The sequence below is a fragment of the Pleurodeles waltl genome, chromosome 7, assembly GCF_031143425.1.
Source record: "Pleurodeles waltl isolate 20211129_DDA chromosome 7, aPleWal1.hap1.20221129, whole genome shotgun sequence".
NCBI classification, from domain to species: domain Eukaryota; kingdom Metazoa; phylum Chordata; class Amphibia; order Caudata; family Salamandridae; genus Pleurodeles; species Pleurodeles waltl.
The window spans coordinates 509,441,832-509,457,894 of record NC_090446.1 but is presented as its reverse complement, the minus strand read 5'-3'; positions in this window follow the sequence as shown (position 1 = coordinate 509,457,894).

Here is a 16,063-nt window from a genome sequence, read left to right as displayed (position 1 = left end):
CGTGCAGAAGTGTTTTCCCACCGAAAGAACGCCAACAAGCCTTGCTAGCTGCAAATCGTGCGGTTAGCGTTTTTGGACGCTGCTGTGGCCCAGGAGGTCGCAAATTGGACCAGGAGGTAGAGGGGACGTCGAGCAAGACATGGAGCCCTCTTAGCAGCAGGTAGCACCCGGAGAAGTGCCAGAAACAGGCACTACGAGGATGCGTGAAACGGTGCTCACCCCAAGTCGCACAAAGAAGTCCACGTCGCCGGAGAACAACGTAGGAGGTCGTGCAATGCAGGTTAGAGTGCCGTGGACCCAGGCTGGACTGTGCACAAGGATTTCTGCCGGAAGTGCACGGAGGCCGGAGTAGCTGCAAAAGTCGCGGTTCCCAGCAATGCAGTCTAGCGAGGTGAGGCAAGGACTTACCTCCACCAAACTTGGACTGAAGAGTCACTGGACTGTGGGGGCCACTTGGACAGAGTTGCTGGATTCGAGGGACCTCGCTCGTCGTGCTGAGAGGAGACCCAAGGGACCTGCAATGCAGCTTTTTGGTGCCTGCGGTTGCAGGGGGAAGATTCTGTCGACCCATGGGAGATTTCTTCGGAGCTTCTAGTGCAGAGAGGAGGCAGACTACCCCCACAGCATGCACCACCAGGAAAACAGTCGAGAAGGCGGCAGGATCAGCGTTACAGAGTTGCAGTAGTCGTCTTTGCTACTATGTTGCAGGTTTGCAGGCTTCCAGCGCGGTCAGCAGTCGATTCCTTGGCAGAAGGTGAAGAGAGAGATGCAGAGGAACTCGGATGAGCTCTTGCATTCGTTATCTAAAGTTTCCCCAGAGACAGAGACCCTAAATAGCCAGAAAAGAGGGTTTGGCTACCTAGGAGAGAGGATAGGCTACTAACACCTGAAGGAGCCTATCAGAAGGAGTCTCTGACATCACCTGGTGGCACTGGCCACTCAGAGCAGTCCAGTGTGCCAGCAGCACCTCTGTTTCCAAGATGGCAGAGGTCTGGAGCACACTGGAGGAGCTCTGGACACCTCCCAGGGGAGGTGCAGGTCAGGGGAGTGGTCACTCCCCTTCCCTTTGTCCAGTTTTGCGCCAGAGCAGGGCTAAGGGGTCCCCTGAACCGGTGTAGACTGGCTTATGCAGAATTGGGCACATCTGTGCCCAAGAAAGCATTTCCAGAGGCTGGGGGAGGCTACTCCTCCCCTGCCTTCACACCATTTTCCAAAGGGAGAGGGTGTAACACCCTCTCTCAGAGGAAGTCCTTCGTTCTGCCATCCTGGGCCAGGCCTGGCTGGGCCCCAGGAGGGCAGATGCCTGTCTGAGGGGTTGGCAGCAGCAGCAGCTGCAGTGAAACCCCAGGAAGGGCAGTTTGGCAGTACCAGGGTCTGTGCTACAGACCACTGGGATCATGGGATTGTGCCAAGAGAGGGGGCAATTCCATGATCATAGACATGTTACATGGCCATATTCGGAGTTACCATGGTGAAGCTACATATAGGTAGTGACCTATATGTAGTGCACGCGTGTAATGGTGTCCCCGCACTCACAAAGTCCGGGGAATTGGCCCTGAACAATGTGGGGGCACCTTGGCTAGTGCCAGGGTGCCACACACTAAGTAACTTAGCACCCAACCTTTACTAGGTAAAGGTTAGACATATAGGTGACTTATAAGTTACTTAAGTGCAGTGAAAAATGGCTGTGAAATAACGTGGACGTTATTTCACTCAGGCTGCAGTGGCAGGCCTGTGTAAGAATTGTCTGAGCTCCCTATGGGTGGCAAAAGAAATGCTGCAGCCCATAGGGATCTCCTGGAACCCCAATACCCTGGGTACCTCAGTACCATATACTAGGGAATTATAAGGGTGTTCCAGTAAGCCAATGTAAATTGGTAAAATTGGTCACTAGCCTGTTAGTGACAATTTGAAAGAAATGAGAGAGCATAACCACTGAGGTTCTGATTAGCAGAGCCTCAGTGAGACAGTTAGTCACTACCCAGGTAACACATTCAGGCACACTTATGAGCACTGGGGCCCTGGAGAACAGGGTCCCAGTGACACATACAACTAAAACAACATATATACAGTGAAAAATGGGGGTAACATGCCAGGCAAGATGGTACTTTCCTACAGTGATATTTTGGGATGAACTTAGTTGTGATATCCTGCTGGCCGACACTGGCCACCTGAGGAAATCCGTAAGCTCTCACATGTGGAAGATGTCATTTTGCCTTCTTTCTCTGATCTTGTTCCAGAAGCGGTAAAACAAGCCTACACTGTCAATTGGGCTTTGGCACAGGCACCTGCGTTATACTGCAATCATGTAGGTTGGGACTAGGATTCTCCTTGTCATGTTATACCCATCAGGTCTACACCCCAACCTCAGCCACAACATCCTGTTAAACATGAAGCAAAAGCTCCAGTGAAGGAGATCCTCACTCATCTCGAGTACCAGGGAGTAATTGAGCCCTGCATCTCTCTTCGATGAATACCCCATTATTCCCCGTTGCAAAACCAGACCATTCCTACAGAATAGTCTTAGATTACAGACACTTCAACAGTCATACACATAGGTACGCCATCCAAAATTCACATAGCACAGCACTAATTAACAATATAGTGCACAAAAAATATAGAACAATGTTGGATATTTCCAACAGGTTCTTCTGCCAGAACTTAGCACATGAAAGTCGGGACCTGAGTGCATTCTCATTTGGCTCATAGGAACGCTTCTGTTGTTTGCCCCAAGGCTACAAGAACAGCCCAGGGCTCTTCTCAGCTCTAGTAACATCAATATTACATGATATTGATCCTGAGGCGTTGTCCTACATGGATGATATCTATCTCACAGATGAAGACCTCAACATTCATCTTGTCAGGGTCAATCGGATTGTTTTAGGATTCCCAGCCCTTGGCTACAAATTCAATTTTAGGAAAACTAAAATAGCCTTTCTCAGCATACTGTTCCTGGGATACGAGCTATCAAACGAGGGGAAGAGCCTGCCCCCTCACTTTCTAGAGAAATGTGCACAACTTCACCCACCTAACACTCTCAAGAAACTACAGTCTTTACTTGGTTTCTTCAACTTTGGCAGAACATACATTCCTGACTATGCACAACTTATCAAACCACATTATGACTTAATATTCCCAGATTTTTCTAGCAAACACTGGACAGTTGAACACACATGCATCATTAGGGAATTGCAGCAGGACATGCTAGAAGCAAAACACTTGCACACCCATGACAATAAAGCAAATTTGGTATCCAGAATAATTGTTGGTGCCATTGGGTTCATTTATGTCACCTTTAACAAGGGTGACACAGTGCCCATAGCATATAAATCACATTTATACTCTAATGCAGAGCAACGTTTTACACCCACAGAAAAAATTCTAACTGCAGTTCAGATGGCTGTCATTAAGGAGAGGCCACATGCCCAAGTGAAACGCATCATGGTCGTTACCCCGGTGCCAGCCTTACATGTGGTCACCAAAGCAAGCGTTCCTAACACTAAAGCATTACATCCACGCTGGATTCAGTGGGCAATCTCCCTGACTGCCACCAATGTTGATTACATCTTTGATTTAAAACTTCAGCCACAAGAATTTCTCCAATAGGAACAGCAGTACCCCGCTCCTCTAGATAGTTTGACACTTGAGAGATACCATACTGTCATTTGCACTGATGGTTCAGCACAGCCAGCAGTAGGTACCAAATATCAATATTCAGCCGCTCGCGCAGTTGTGAGTAGAGTGATGAAGGATGGAGTTTTCCACCCTCACAATACCTACACGCAGACCCTAGGGGACTGCACAGCTCAGCTGGCTGAACTTAAAGCCCTTCCTCTAGCGCTAGAACACACAGAGCCAGGATTGCTGACCTTAATTGTCTGTGACTCAAACTACAGCGTCCAGCCCTACAATGGTTACCTCAATCATCGGAAGCTGAACAGGTTTAGAGATTCCAAGGGGAACACCATAAGACACAAAACATTGTGGGGGAGGGTGGCTGATCTCAAGGATAAAGCTACTGTATGTCCATGTAGTACATTCACTGGGCTACCAATGTGTAGGAGTTCATGTTATCAGCAACACTTTGGCTGACGAAGCAGCCAAATCTGCAGTAGCTATGGCTTCTGTGGCTGAAGTGACTAATTCCCAGACGAGATTGGATAATCCAATTCTGACTGCCGTGAAAGCTTCGGCTGAATGTCTCCCAAAAGCATACCCTACAAAATACTCTTACCACATCCATGCACAGAATGTTGGCTATGCAACACTTCCTGGGGTTGGAGATCGAGTGATCCCCAACGAAGACCAGAGATTAAATCTAATAGAAGCAGTGCATGAGGGTGTCGCTTCTGCTCATGCTGGTATCTCGGCCACAGTAACACTCTTACAGAAACGCTTCTGGTGGCCAGGTTTATACAAACAGACAAAACAATATGTCCTTTGTTGTGACATTTGCCAGCAAATAAGGGGCGCTAATATCAAACGCCCACCGCAGACATCCTTCTTAGTGTCCAGTAGGCCACTACAATGTGTGTACCTGGACCATTGCGGTCCACCCCAACCTGATGGTGCATACAAATACATCTTAGTCGCTGCAGATTCTTGTTCTAGATTTCTGTGGGTACGGCCTCAGCAGTCAGCTGACGCTCAGACTGTTATAAAAGACTTGCTGATCTTTATCGGTACATATGCGGTTGCATCATTCCATTTGGACCAGGGTCCTGCATTTGCCTCTAAGGCATTTAGGGACACCATGGGGACGATGGGTGTTTGTAGGAAGTTGGCTCTGTATGTACTACTTCAAAGTAAGAAATAGCATGCACAGAGTCCAAGGGTTCCCCTTAGAGGTAAGATAGTGGCAAAAAGAGATAATTCTAATGCTCTATTTTGTGGTAGTTATAGGAGGCTGGCCTGGCTTGTAGTGGGTACCAAGGGGTACCTACACTCTGTACCAGGTCCAGTTATCCCTTATTAGTGTAGAAGAGGTGTTTCTAGCAGCTTAGGCTGATAGAAGGTAGCTATAGCAGAGCAGCTTAGGCTGAACTAGGAGACATGCAAAGCTCCTACTATACCACTGGTGTCATATGCACAATATCATAAGAAAACACAATACACAGATATACTAAAAATAAAGGTACTTTATTTTTATGACAATATGCCAAAAGTATCTCAGTGAGTACCCTCAGTATGAGGATGCCAAATATACACAAGATATATGTACACAATACCAAAAATATGTAGTAATAGCAAAAGGAAGTAATGCAAGCAATGTAAAATTACAGTAGATTGCAATAGGAGCACATAGGTATAGGGGCAACACAAACCATATACTCCAAAAGTGGAATGTGAACCACGAATGGACCCCAAACCTATGTGAGCTTGTAGAGGGTCGCTGGGACTGTAAGAAAACAGTGAGGGTTAGAAAAATAGCCCACCCCAAGACCCTGAAAAGTAGGTGTAAAGTGCACCTATAACCCCCAGAGAGCACAGAAGTCATGATAGGGGGTTTCTGCAAGGAAGACCAACACCAGCAAAGCAACCAAAGTGGATTTCCGGACCTGAGTACCTGTGGAACAAGGGGACCAAGTCCAAGAGTCGCGACAATGTCGAGAGTGGGCAGATGCCCAGGAAATGCCAGCTGAGGGTGCAAAGAAGCTGCCACCAGATGGTAGAAGCTGTGGATTCTGCAAGAACGAAGAGGGCTAGAAACTTCCCCTTTGGAGGATGGGAGTCACTTGGACAGAGTTGCTGAGTTCCAGGGACCACGCTCGTCGTGCTGAGAGGGGACCCAGAGGACCGGTGATGCAGTCTTTTCGTTGCCTGCGGTTGCAGGGGGAAGATTCCGTCGTCCCACAGGAGATTTCTTCAGAGCTCCTGGTGCAGAAAGGAGGCAGGCTACCCCCAGAGCATGCACCACCAGGAAACAGGCGAGAAAGCGGCAGGATCAGCGATACAAGGTTGCAGTAGTCGTCTTTGCTACTTTGTTGCGGTTTTGCAGGTGTTCCTGAGCAGTCAGCGGTCGATCCTTTGGCAGAAGGTGGAGAAAGAAATGCAGAGGAACTCAGATGAGCACTTGCATTCGTTATCCTGAGATTTCTCACCATCTTTCTTCTTGCCATCCTTGTCAACCCCTGTATGAACTTTTCTGTTCACTCTTGTTCTGACCCATTTGTCTGCCTCCTTTCCCAATTCCTGGGGAAAGGTCAGATCTGAGTCCACTAGATATTGGTGTAACAAGTCAGGCACACAGGTATTCAGAATATGTTCTCTCAGGATTAGATTGTACAGGCTTTCATAGTCAGAAACTTTACTGCCATGTAACCACCCCTCCAAGGCCTTCACCGAATAGTCAACAAAGTCTACCCAGTCTTGTGAAGACTCTTTTCTGGCTTCTCTGAACTTAATCCTGTATTGTTCAGTGGATAAACCAAATCCATCCTAGAGTGCATTCTTCAAAACTGTAAAATTATTGGCATCACTTTCCTTCACAGTAAGGAGCCTATCAATACCCTTTCCACTGAAAGATAGCCATAGGATAGCAGCCCACTGCCTTTGAGGGACCCCCTGTACCAAACAGGCCCTCTCAAGTGCAGCAAACCACTTGTTAATGTCATCCCCCCCCTTGTAAGGGGGAACTATCTTATGCAGATTCCTAGAATCATGCTCTTTAACAGGATTACTATCAGGAGTACTGCTGCTGCCACCATGGGGTCCAAACCCCAACCTCTGTCTCTCTTTTTCTAAGTCTAGGGATTCCCTGTCTAGAGCCAGCTGTTGCTGTTTAAGCTTCAGCCTGGACTCTTCCACTCTCAATCTATTGAGTTCCCTTTCTAACATTCTGTCATCAGGGTGGGTGGGTTTGGAATGCTTTGACATAGAAGAATGATGTGAATGAACAGAGGGAGACCTGTCCCTAACAGTTGGCACCCTAGCAACCTGGCCTGCAGGAACAAAAACATCCCTACTGTGATGGGAGCTTCCATTACTATCAGCTATGCTAGGTGGTCTGCTAAGGGGCAGGTTAGGAAGGGCACCCTCTAACACTCTTACTGGGGGCTCCCCTGAGTCAGAGTGTGAGCTATCTCCTAACTTCTCAATTGAAGTGCCAGCTAAGGCCATATCATTTTCAATAAGCATGTTAGACAATAATTCTCTAGAGGGGTTCTTTCCTACCACTAAACCCCTATCAATGCAGAGACTCTTTAAACCCTTAAAGTTAATGTGGTCATAAGCTGTGCTGACCAAATTAAGAGGAGTTCCAACATCAGACATGATAGAAAAGGTTTAGGGACAGACAAAAGAGAGCAAAAGTTTCAGGACATTTTAAAGCACAGGAAAAAACTTTTTTCAACTTTTTAGAAACTTTTTGAAAGTTTAGGAGTACTTTTCAGCACTTAGCAGATAGTGTAAGAGAAGAAAAGCAAAACTTTTTGGTTAGGTGTACATACACTGAACTTGTTTTGTATATTATTCTCTTATGAAAAGTACACAATGACAAAGTGGTAAATAGTTGCAAGTACTTATCCCACCGCTGCACAACCAATGTAGGAGGCTGGCCTGGCTTGGAGTGGGTACCAAGGGGTACTTACACTCTGTACCAAGTTCAGTTATCCCTTATTAGTGTAGAAGAGGTGTTTCTAGCAGCTTAGGCTGATAGAAGGTAGCTATAGCAGAGCAGCTTAGGCTGAACTAGAAGACATGCAAAGCTCCTACTATACCACTGGTGTCATATGCACAATATCATAAGAAAACACAATACACAGATATACTAAAAATAAAGGTACTTTATTTTTATGACAATATGCCAAAAGTATCTCAGTGAGTACCCTCAGTATGAGGATGCCAAATATACACAAGATATATGTACACAATACCAAAAATATGCAGTAATAGCAAAAGGAAGTAATGCAAGCAATGTAAAGTTACAGTAGATTGCAATAGGAGCACATAGGTATAGGGGCAACACAAACCATATACTCCAAAAGTGGAATGTGAACCACGAATGGACCCCAAACCTATGTGACCTTGTAGAGGGTCGCTGGGACTGTAAGAAAACAGTGAGGGTTAGAAAAATAGCCCACCCCAAGACCCTGAAAAGTAGGTGTAAAGTGCACCTATAACCCCCAGAGAGCACAGAAGTCGTGATAGGGGGTTTCTGCAAGGAAGACCTACACCAGCAAAGCAACCAAAGTGGATTTCCGGACCTGAGTACCTGTGGAACAAGGGGACCAAGTCCAAGAGTCGCGACAATGTCGGGAGTGGGCAGATGCCCAGGAAATGCCAGCTGAGGGTGCAAAGAAGCTGCCACTGGATGGTAGAAGCTGTAGATTCTGCAAGAACGAGGAGGGCTAGAAACTTCCCTTTTGGAGGATGGATGTCCCACGTCGTGAAGAAGCTTGCAGAGGTATTCCCACGCAGAAAGACCACAAACAAGCCTTGCTAGCTGCAAGGGTTGCGGTTAGGGTTTTTGGATGCTGCTGTGGCCCAGGAGGGACCAAGATGTCGCCACTTGGATGAGGAGACAGAGGGGGCGCCGAGCAAGTCAGTGAGCCCTCACAGAAGCAGGCAGCACCCGCAGAAGTACCGGGACAGGCACTTGGAAGAGGAGTGAACCGGAGTCCACCTGAAGACACAAAAGAAGGTCCCACGACGCCGGAGGACAACTCAGGAGGTCGTGCACTGCAGGTTAGAGTGTCTGGGACCCAGGCTTGGCTGTGCACAAAGGAAATCCTGGAAGAGTGCACAGGAGCCAGAGCAGCTGCAAATCACGCGGTACCCAGCAATGCAATCTAGCGTGGGGAGGCAAGGACTTACCTCCATCAAACTTGGACTGAAGAGTCACTGGACTGTGGGAGTCACTTGGACAGAGTTGCTGAGTTCCAGGGACCACGCTCGTCGTGCTGAGAGGGGACCCAGAGGACCGGTGATGCAGTCTTTTCGTTGCCTTCGGTTGCAGGGGGAAGATTCGGTCGTCTCACGGGAGATTTCTTCAGAGCTCCTGGTGCAGAGAGGAGGCAGGCTACCCCCAGAGCATGTACCACCAGGAAATAGGCGAGAAAGCGGCAGGATCAGCGATACAAGGTTGCAGTAGTCGTCTTTGCTACTTTGTTGTGGTTTTGCAGGCGTCCTGAGCAGTCAGCGGTCGATCCTTTTGCAGAAGGTGAAGAGAGAGATGCAGAGGAACTCGGATGAGCACATGCATTCGTTATCTGAAGAATTCCCCAAAGCAGAGACCCTAAATAGCCAGAAAAGGAGGTTTGGCTACCTAGGAAGGAGGATAGGCTAGTAAGAAAGGTAAGAACCTATCAGAAGGAGTCTCTGACGTCACCTGATGGCACTGGCCACTCAGAGCAGTCCAGTGTGCCAGCAACACCTCTGTTTCCAAGATGGCAGAGGTCTGGGGCACACTGGAGGAGCTCTGGGCATGTCCCCTAGGAGGTGCAGGTCAGGGGAGTGGTCACTCCCCTTTCCTTTGTCCAGTTTCGCACCAGAGCAAGGCTGGGGGATCCCTGAACCGGTGTAGACTGGCTTATGCAGAGATGGGCACCCTCTGTGCCCATCAAAGCATTTCCAGAGGCTGGGGGAGGCTACTCCTCCCCAGCCCTGACACCTTTTTCCAAAGGGAGAGGGTGTAACACCCTCTCTCTAAGAAAGTCCTTTGTTCTGCCTTCCTGGGCCATGTCTGGCTGGACCCCAGGAGGGCAGAAACCTGTCTGAGGGGTTGGCAGCAGCAGCAGCTGCAGTGAAACCCCGGGAAAGGTAGTTTGGCAGTACCCGGGTCTGTGGGATCATGGAATTGTGGCATTGGGGTGACAATTCCATGATCTTAGACATGTTACATGGCCATGTTCAGAGTTACCATTGTGACGCTATACATAGGTAGTGACCTATGTATAGTGCACGCGTGTAAAGGTGTCCCCGCACTCACAAAGTCCGGGGAATTTGCCCTGAACGATGTGGGGGCACCTTGGCTAGTGCCAGGGTGCCCACACACTAAGTAACTTAGCACCCAACCTTCACCAGGTGACGGTTAGATATATAGGTGACTTATAAGTTACTTAAGTGCAGTGGTAAATCGCTGTGAAATAACGTGGACAGTGGCAGGCCTGTGTAAGAATTGTCAGAGCTCCCTATGGGTGGCAAAAGAAATGCTGCAGCCCATAGAGATATCCTGAAACGCCAATACCCTGGGTACCTCAGTACCATATACTAAGGAATTATAAGGGTGTTCCAGTATGCCATTGTGAATTGGTGAAATTGGTCACTAGCCTGTTAGTGACAATTTGGAAGCAGAGAGAGCATAACCACTGAGGTTCTGGTTAGCAGAGCCTCAGTGAGACAGTTAGGCATCACAAAGGGAACAAATACATATAGGCCACAAACTTATGAGCACTGGAGTCCTGGCTAGCAGGGTCCCAGTGACACATAACAAACATACTGACAACATAGGGTTTTCACTATGAGCACTGGGTCCTGGCTAGCAGGATCCCAGTGAGACAGTGAAAACACCCTGACATATACTCACAAACAGGCCAAAAGTCGGGGTACCAAGGCTAGAAAGAGGCTACTTTCTCACAGTAGTGTGGTCGAGCAGTAGGCTTATCAGGGCGTAGTGTTAAGCATTTCTTGTACACACACAGGCAATAAATGAGGAACACACACTCAAAGACAATTCCAGGCCAATAGGTTTTTATATAGAAAAATATATTTTCTTAGTTTATTTTAAGAACCACAGGTTCAAGATTTACAAACAATACTTTAAATGAAAGGTATCTTAGGAACTTTGAATAATCACAATGGCATGTACAGTTTTGGCAGAAATGGCAATAAGCTATTTTAAAAATGGACAATGTGCAGAAATCAACAGTTCCTGGGGGAGGTAAGTATTTGTTAGTTTCACAGGTAAATAAAGCACTTACAGGGTTCAAAGTTTGGTCCAAGGTAGCCCACTGTTGGGGGTTCAAGGCAACCCCAAAGTTACCACACCAGCAGCTCTGGGCCGGTCAGGTGCAGAGGTCAAAGTGGTGCCCAAAACACATAGGCTTCAATGGAAATAGGGGTGCCACGGTTCCAGTCTGCCAGCAGGTAAGTTCCCGCGACTTCGGAGGGTAGACCAGGGGGGTTTTGTAGGGCACTGGGGAGGACACAAAAGGCACAGAAAGTACACCCTCAGTGGTACAGGGGCGGCCGGATGCAGAGTGCAAACAGGCGTCAGGTTTGCAATAGGATTCAAAGGCAGACCCAGGGGTCTCTTCAGCGATGCAGGCAGGCAAGGGGGGGGGCTCCTCGGGGTAGCCACTACCTGGGCTAGGAAGAGGGCCGCCTGGGGGTCGCTCCTGCACTGGAGTTCGGATCCTTCAGATCCTGGGGGCTGCGGGTGCAGTGTGTTTCCCAGGCGTCGGGTTCTTTGAAGCAGGCAGTCGCGTTCAGGGGGAGCCTCTGGATTCCCTCTGGAGGCATCGCTGGAGGGGCTCAGGGGGGTCAACTCTGGCTACTCACGGGCTCGCAGTTACCGAGGAGTCCTCCCTGTAGAGTTAGTTTTCCGCTGGTCGAGCCGGGGGCGTCGGGTGCAGAGTGGAAAGTCTCACGCTTCTGGCGGGAAACGTGTGGTCTTTAAAAGTTGCTTCTTTGTTGCAAAGTTGCAGTCTTTGTGGAACAGGGCCGCTGTCCTCTGGAGTTTCTGGGTCCTTTTAGATGCAGGGTAGTCCTCTGAGGCTTCAGAGGTCGCTGGACCCTGGGGGACGCGTCGCTGTTGCAGTTTTTCTTGAAGTGGGGACACAGGCCGGTAGGGCTGGGGCCAAAGCAGTTGGTGTCTCCATCCTCTCTGCAGGGCTTCAGGTCAGCAGTCCTTCTTCGTCTTCAGGTCGCAGGAATCTAGTTTCCTATGTTCTGGGGACCCCTAAATACTGAACTTAGGGGTGTGTTTAGGTCTGGGAGGGCAGTAGCCAATGGCTACTGTCCTTGAGGGTGGCTACACCCTCTTTGTGCCTCCTCCGTGTGGGGAGGGGGGCACATCCCTAATCCTATTGGGGGAATCCTCCTTCTACAAGATGGAGGATTTCTAAAAGTAAGAGTCACCTCAGCTCAGGACACCTTAGGGGCTGTCCTGACTGGGGGATGACTCCACCTTGTTTTTCTCATTATCTCCCTGGACTTGCTGCCAAAAGTGGGGGCTGTGTCCAGGGGGCGGGCATTTCCACTAGCTGGAGTGCCCTGGGACATTGTAACATGAAGCCTGAGCCTTTGAGGCTCACTGCTAGGTGTTACAGTTCCTGCAGGGGGGAGGTATGAAGCACCTCCACCCAGAACAGGCTTTTGTTTCTGTCCTCAGAAAGCACAAAGGCCCTCACCACATGGGGTCAGAACCTCGTCTCTCAGCAGCAGGCTGGCACAGACCAGTCAGTCCTGCACTGAACAATTGGGTAAAATACAGGGGGCATCTCTAAGATGCCCTCTGTGTGCATTGTTTTTTATAAATCCAACACTGGCATCAGTGTGGGTTTATTATTCTGAGAAGTGTGATGCAAAACTTCCCAATATTCAGTGTAGCCATTATGGAGCTGTGGAGTTCGTTTTTAACAAACTCCCAGACCATTTACTTAGTATGGCCACAACAGTACTTACAATGTCTAAGAATAGACTTAGACACTGTAGGGGCATATTGCTCATGCAGTTATGCCCTCACCTATGGTACAGTGCACCCTGCTTTAGGGCTGTAAGGCCTGCTAGAGGGGTGACTTACCTATGCCACAGGCAGTATTTTGTGTGCATGGCATCCTGAGGGGGATGCTATGTTGACTTTGCCTTTTTCTCCCCACCAACACACGCAATCTGCAATGGCCATGTGCATGTGTTAGGTGAGGGGTCCCTTAGGGTGGCACAACATATGCTGCAGCCCTTAGGGACCTTTCCTGGTAACAGGGCCCTTGGTACCACTGGTACCTTTTACAAGGGACTTATCTGTGTACCAGGGGTGTGCCAATTTTGGAAACAATGGTACATTTTAGGTGAAAGAACACTGGTGCTGGGGCCTGGTTAGAAGGGTCCCAGCACACTTCTCAGTCAAGTCAGCATCAGTATCAGGCAAAATGTGGGGGGTAATTGCAACAGGGAGCCATTTCCTTACAATGTTGAACTCCATTACTCTTCACCATTCCATCCCAAGGGAAATTCGGTCTTGGAGAGGCAGAACCGTGATCTTAAGCAGTCCTTAACAGCTAGAGTATTAGGTTCTGGCCACAGCTGGCGTCATCACCTCTATGGGGTCCAGAGAGCACTGAATAATCCGCCAAGAAGGTCCTTGGGGGAAGCACTCCCTATGAAGTTCTCTTTGAGATACCTATGTATGTCCCAGATCTTGATGGTCCTGGTTTGGTGGCAGCAGACACCCCTTTTGACATAAATGAACGTCTCACAGGCTGGATTCCTAAATTCGGGAATCTGGTTTGTGAGCAGAACGCTGTGAAGAAGGAATTCGGTCCATCCTACAGAGCACCAGTCCCAGTCCTGGGAGTACAAGGTACCAGAACTGTCAACTTACCACCACTGCATGTTTCCAGAGCAAACAGATTCATTACCATTGATGACGTCAAAGTTCACAATATGACCGATGCTGCACAGTAGACCCAGAGGTCCCTTAGGTAGTTCCTGATCGCCTCTAACTACCCAACAGGACATTCCTCTTCAAATGCAGAATTAGCAACACTACTTCAGACTACACAACAATGTCCAATGATGCTACAAATACCTCCTCGGCGGCGGGGAGGGCGGAAAATGAGCTCTTTCTGATTCCAGTTACCACTCCAACGACAGCACCTGTCCAAGATTTGGCTGTTTTTTACACCAACACTACATAGACTGATGGCACAGTTTACTATGAGCCTCCAGATAAAGTGGATCCATCCACCAGAATTGCACCTACTCCTGCATTTACAGAGACTGCTTCTGGTTATTTCATCGACATTTATGACTTTACTTCAGACTCATCCACTATAGTGATTGAAAATGATTCAAAGACACGTAAGCTGTATCTATAGGTCCAAACTAACTATGTAATCCACCCATGTACCTATTTATGGTTCTGCTTGACATTTTTTACATTGTTTCTATGGATTGGTTTTGTGACTGTTTTCTTTTTGCTTATAAATTGTCATTACCTTCCTCAATGCTCCCCAGTTGATCTTGTGGATGAAGTCTTAACTCCATATGATTCCTCACATAAGGTTTGAAGAGGCTTGTCCCTTATGAACATTTCAGCTGTGCCAATTCCTGATGGGATTGTGTGGGACAACGTTACATTTTATATGTACGGGCCTACTGAGGTCACTCAAATTCCATCTGTATTTAAAATTTCTATGACAGATGTAATCACACCTGGTGTTGTATCTGATGATTGGGATGTCCAGACAGTTGATTCCATGTTAACTGAAATGAAGGACTAGTCAGCGTTTGAAAGTGATGATGTATATAGACATACAATGAATTATGATGAAATGTTCTGTTACAATAACTGGGGACATTACTACCTGCACCGTACCACTAGACACAGACCAGTACTTAACTATACACAGTGGGAACACTGTTCAACACCACCAGTGGGGAGCCCAAAACACTATTTAGATAAGTTCACTTGTTTTACTGGGCATGACAAAAAATTTGGCGTCATAATATTTCAAATTACCTCGTCAAAAAATAGGAAAATTTTGCTAACCGATACAAAGCTGATTAATTCAGATTCCTTTGTTTCCCGTCTTGCAGTTGAAGGTTTTGAATATTGGAGAAACACTGTTGAACTAAAGTGTTTATGGGGAACACAAAATTGGCAAATACAGGATAAGGACGCTTTAAATTAGGAACATTTTGCTAACCAATACAAAGCTGATTTATTCAGATTCCTTTGTTTCCCCTCTTGCAGTTGAACGTTAACAATACTGGAAAAACACTGTTGATCTAAAGAGTGTATGGGGAACACAAGATTGGCAAATACAGGATAAGGAAGCTTTATTTAGAGCATGCCTGATTCCTGTGCAAATTATCTTTTTAAATGACACCATTCAACAGACATCCTGTCTGGGGTTAGGAAAAATAAAAGAAATGAACACGCCCAGTATTCACACACCGGTGAAGTTTAATGATTGACAATTCTTCCTGAATATCACTGAAAAACAGGATGGTACCTATAACTCTTCACTTTCCAGCCCCAGTGGGTGGTTGATTTGACCAATAAACAACAATGGATGTCAGGCACGTTTTTTTAATTCCTCAGGGGGTTTCAAGATTAGCCGCCTAGACCCTCGCTTTGTCTCGAGTTAACACACAGGTATAGTTACAACATACTGTGTGGGTAAACTGTGCCAACAATGGGTACAATCTAACACGTTAGCCGCAGTCAAAGAACGTCTTAACACTCTTTCTGAAGATGCAGACTTACAGGACTTTTTGTTAGGTCCCAGGAAGGTACACGCTCTAAGAGATTCAGCTATGCTATGTATAATGAGATCTGGATGCTTTCTCAGATAGAAGCTGTTGCGCGTTTAAGGCAGATAGACAAGGAAAACTTAGAAAAGGCTTTAGCTGTTGTCGATAATGGCATAAACACTGTCCAACAGAATTTATTCACTGACAAACATAGTGTCGTCTGCGATAGATATAATTCAGACAAACATGTCCCGTTTATACCATGGACAAAGTGAGCTGTGTTCCATCAGGCAGCTAGGTTGGACGTTACAAACATTGATAAATGGCCAAATTCCATGGAAGTACATTAACGGTAATGAATTGTTCACCACCTTTAATTTATCAAGGGAACAGCCGACGATGGGTTAAAAGGAAGCGAGTTTCACCCTGCTTCATGTAGAGAAGTTCGAAAAGTTGCCTTTCACAGTTGCAGAGAGTCCTTCAATAGTATGGCTTGTACATGGCAATATTAATCTGCCCGTCTCCAGTTTTTGTTTTTCGAGATGCCTGAAACATCTTGCCGTGGGCAGGTACGAGCGACTACGTGATAGCTATATTAAAGAAGATTGGGAGTTGCCCTTCGATTATAAATGTCTGAACGGCGAAA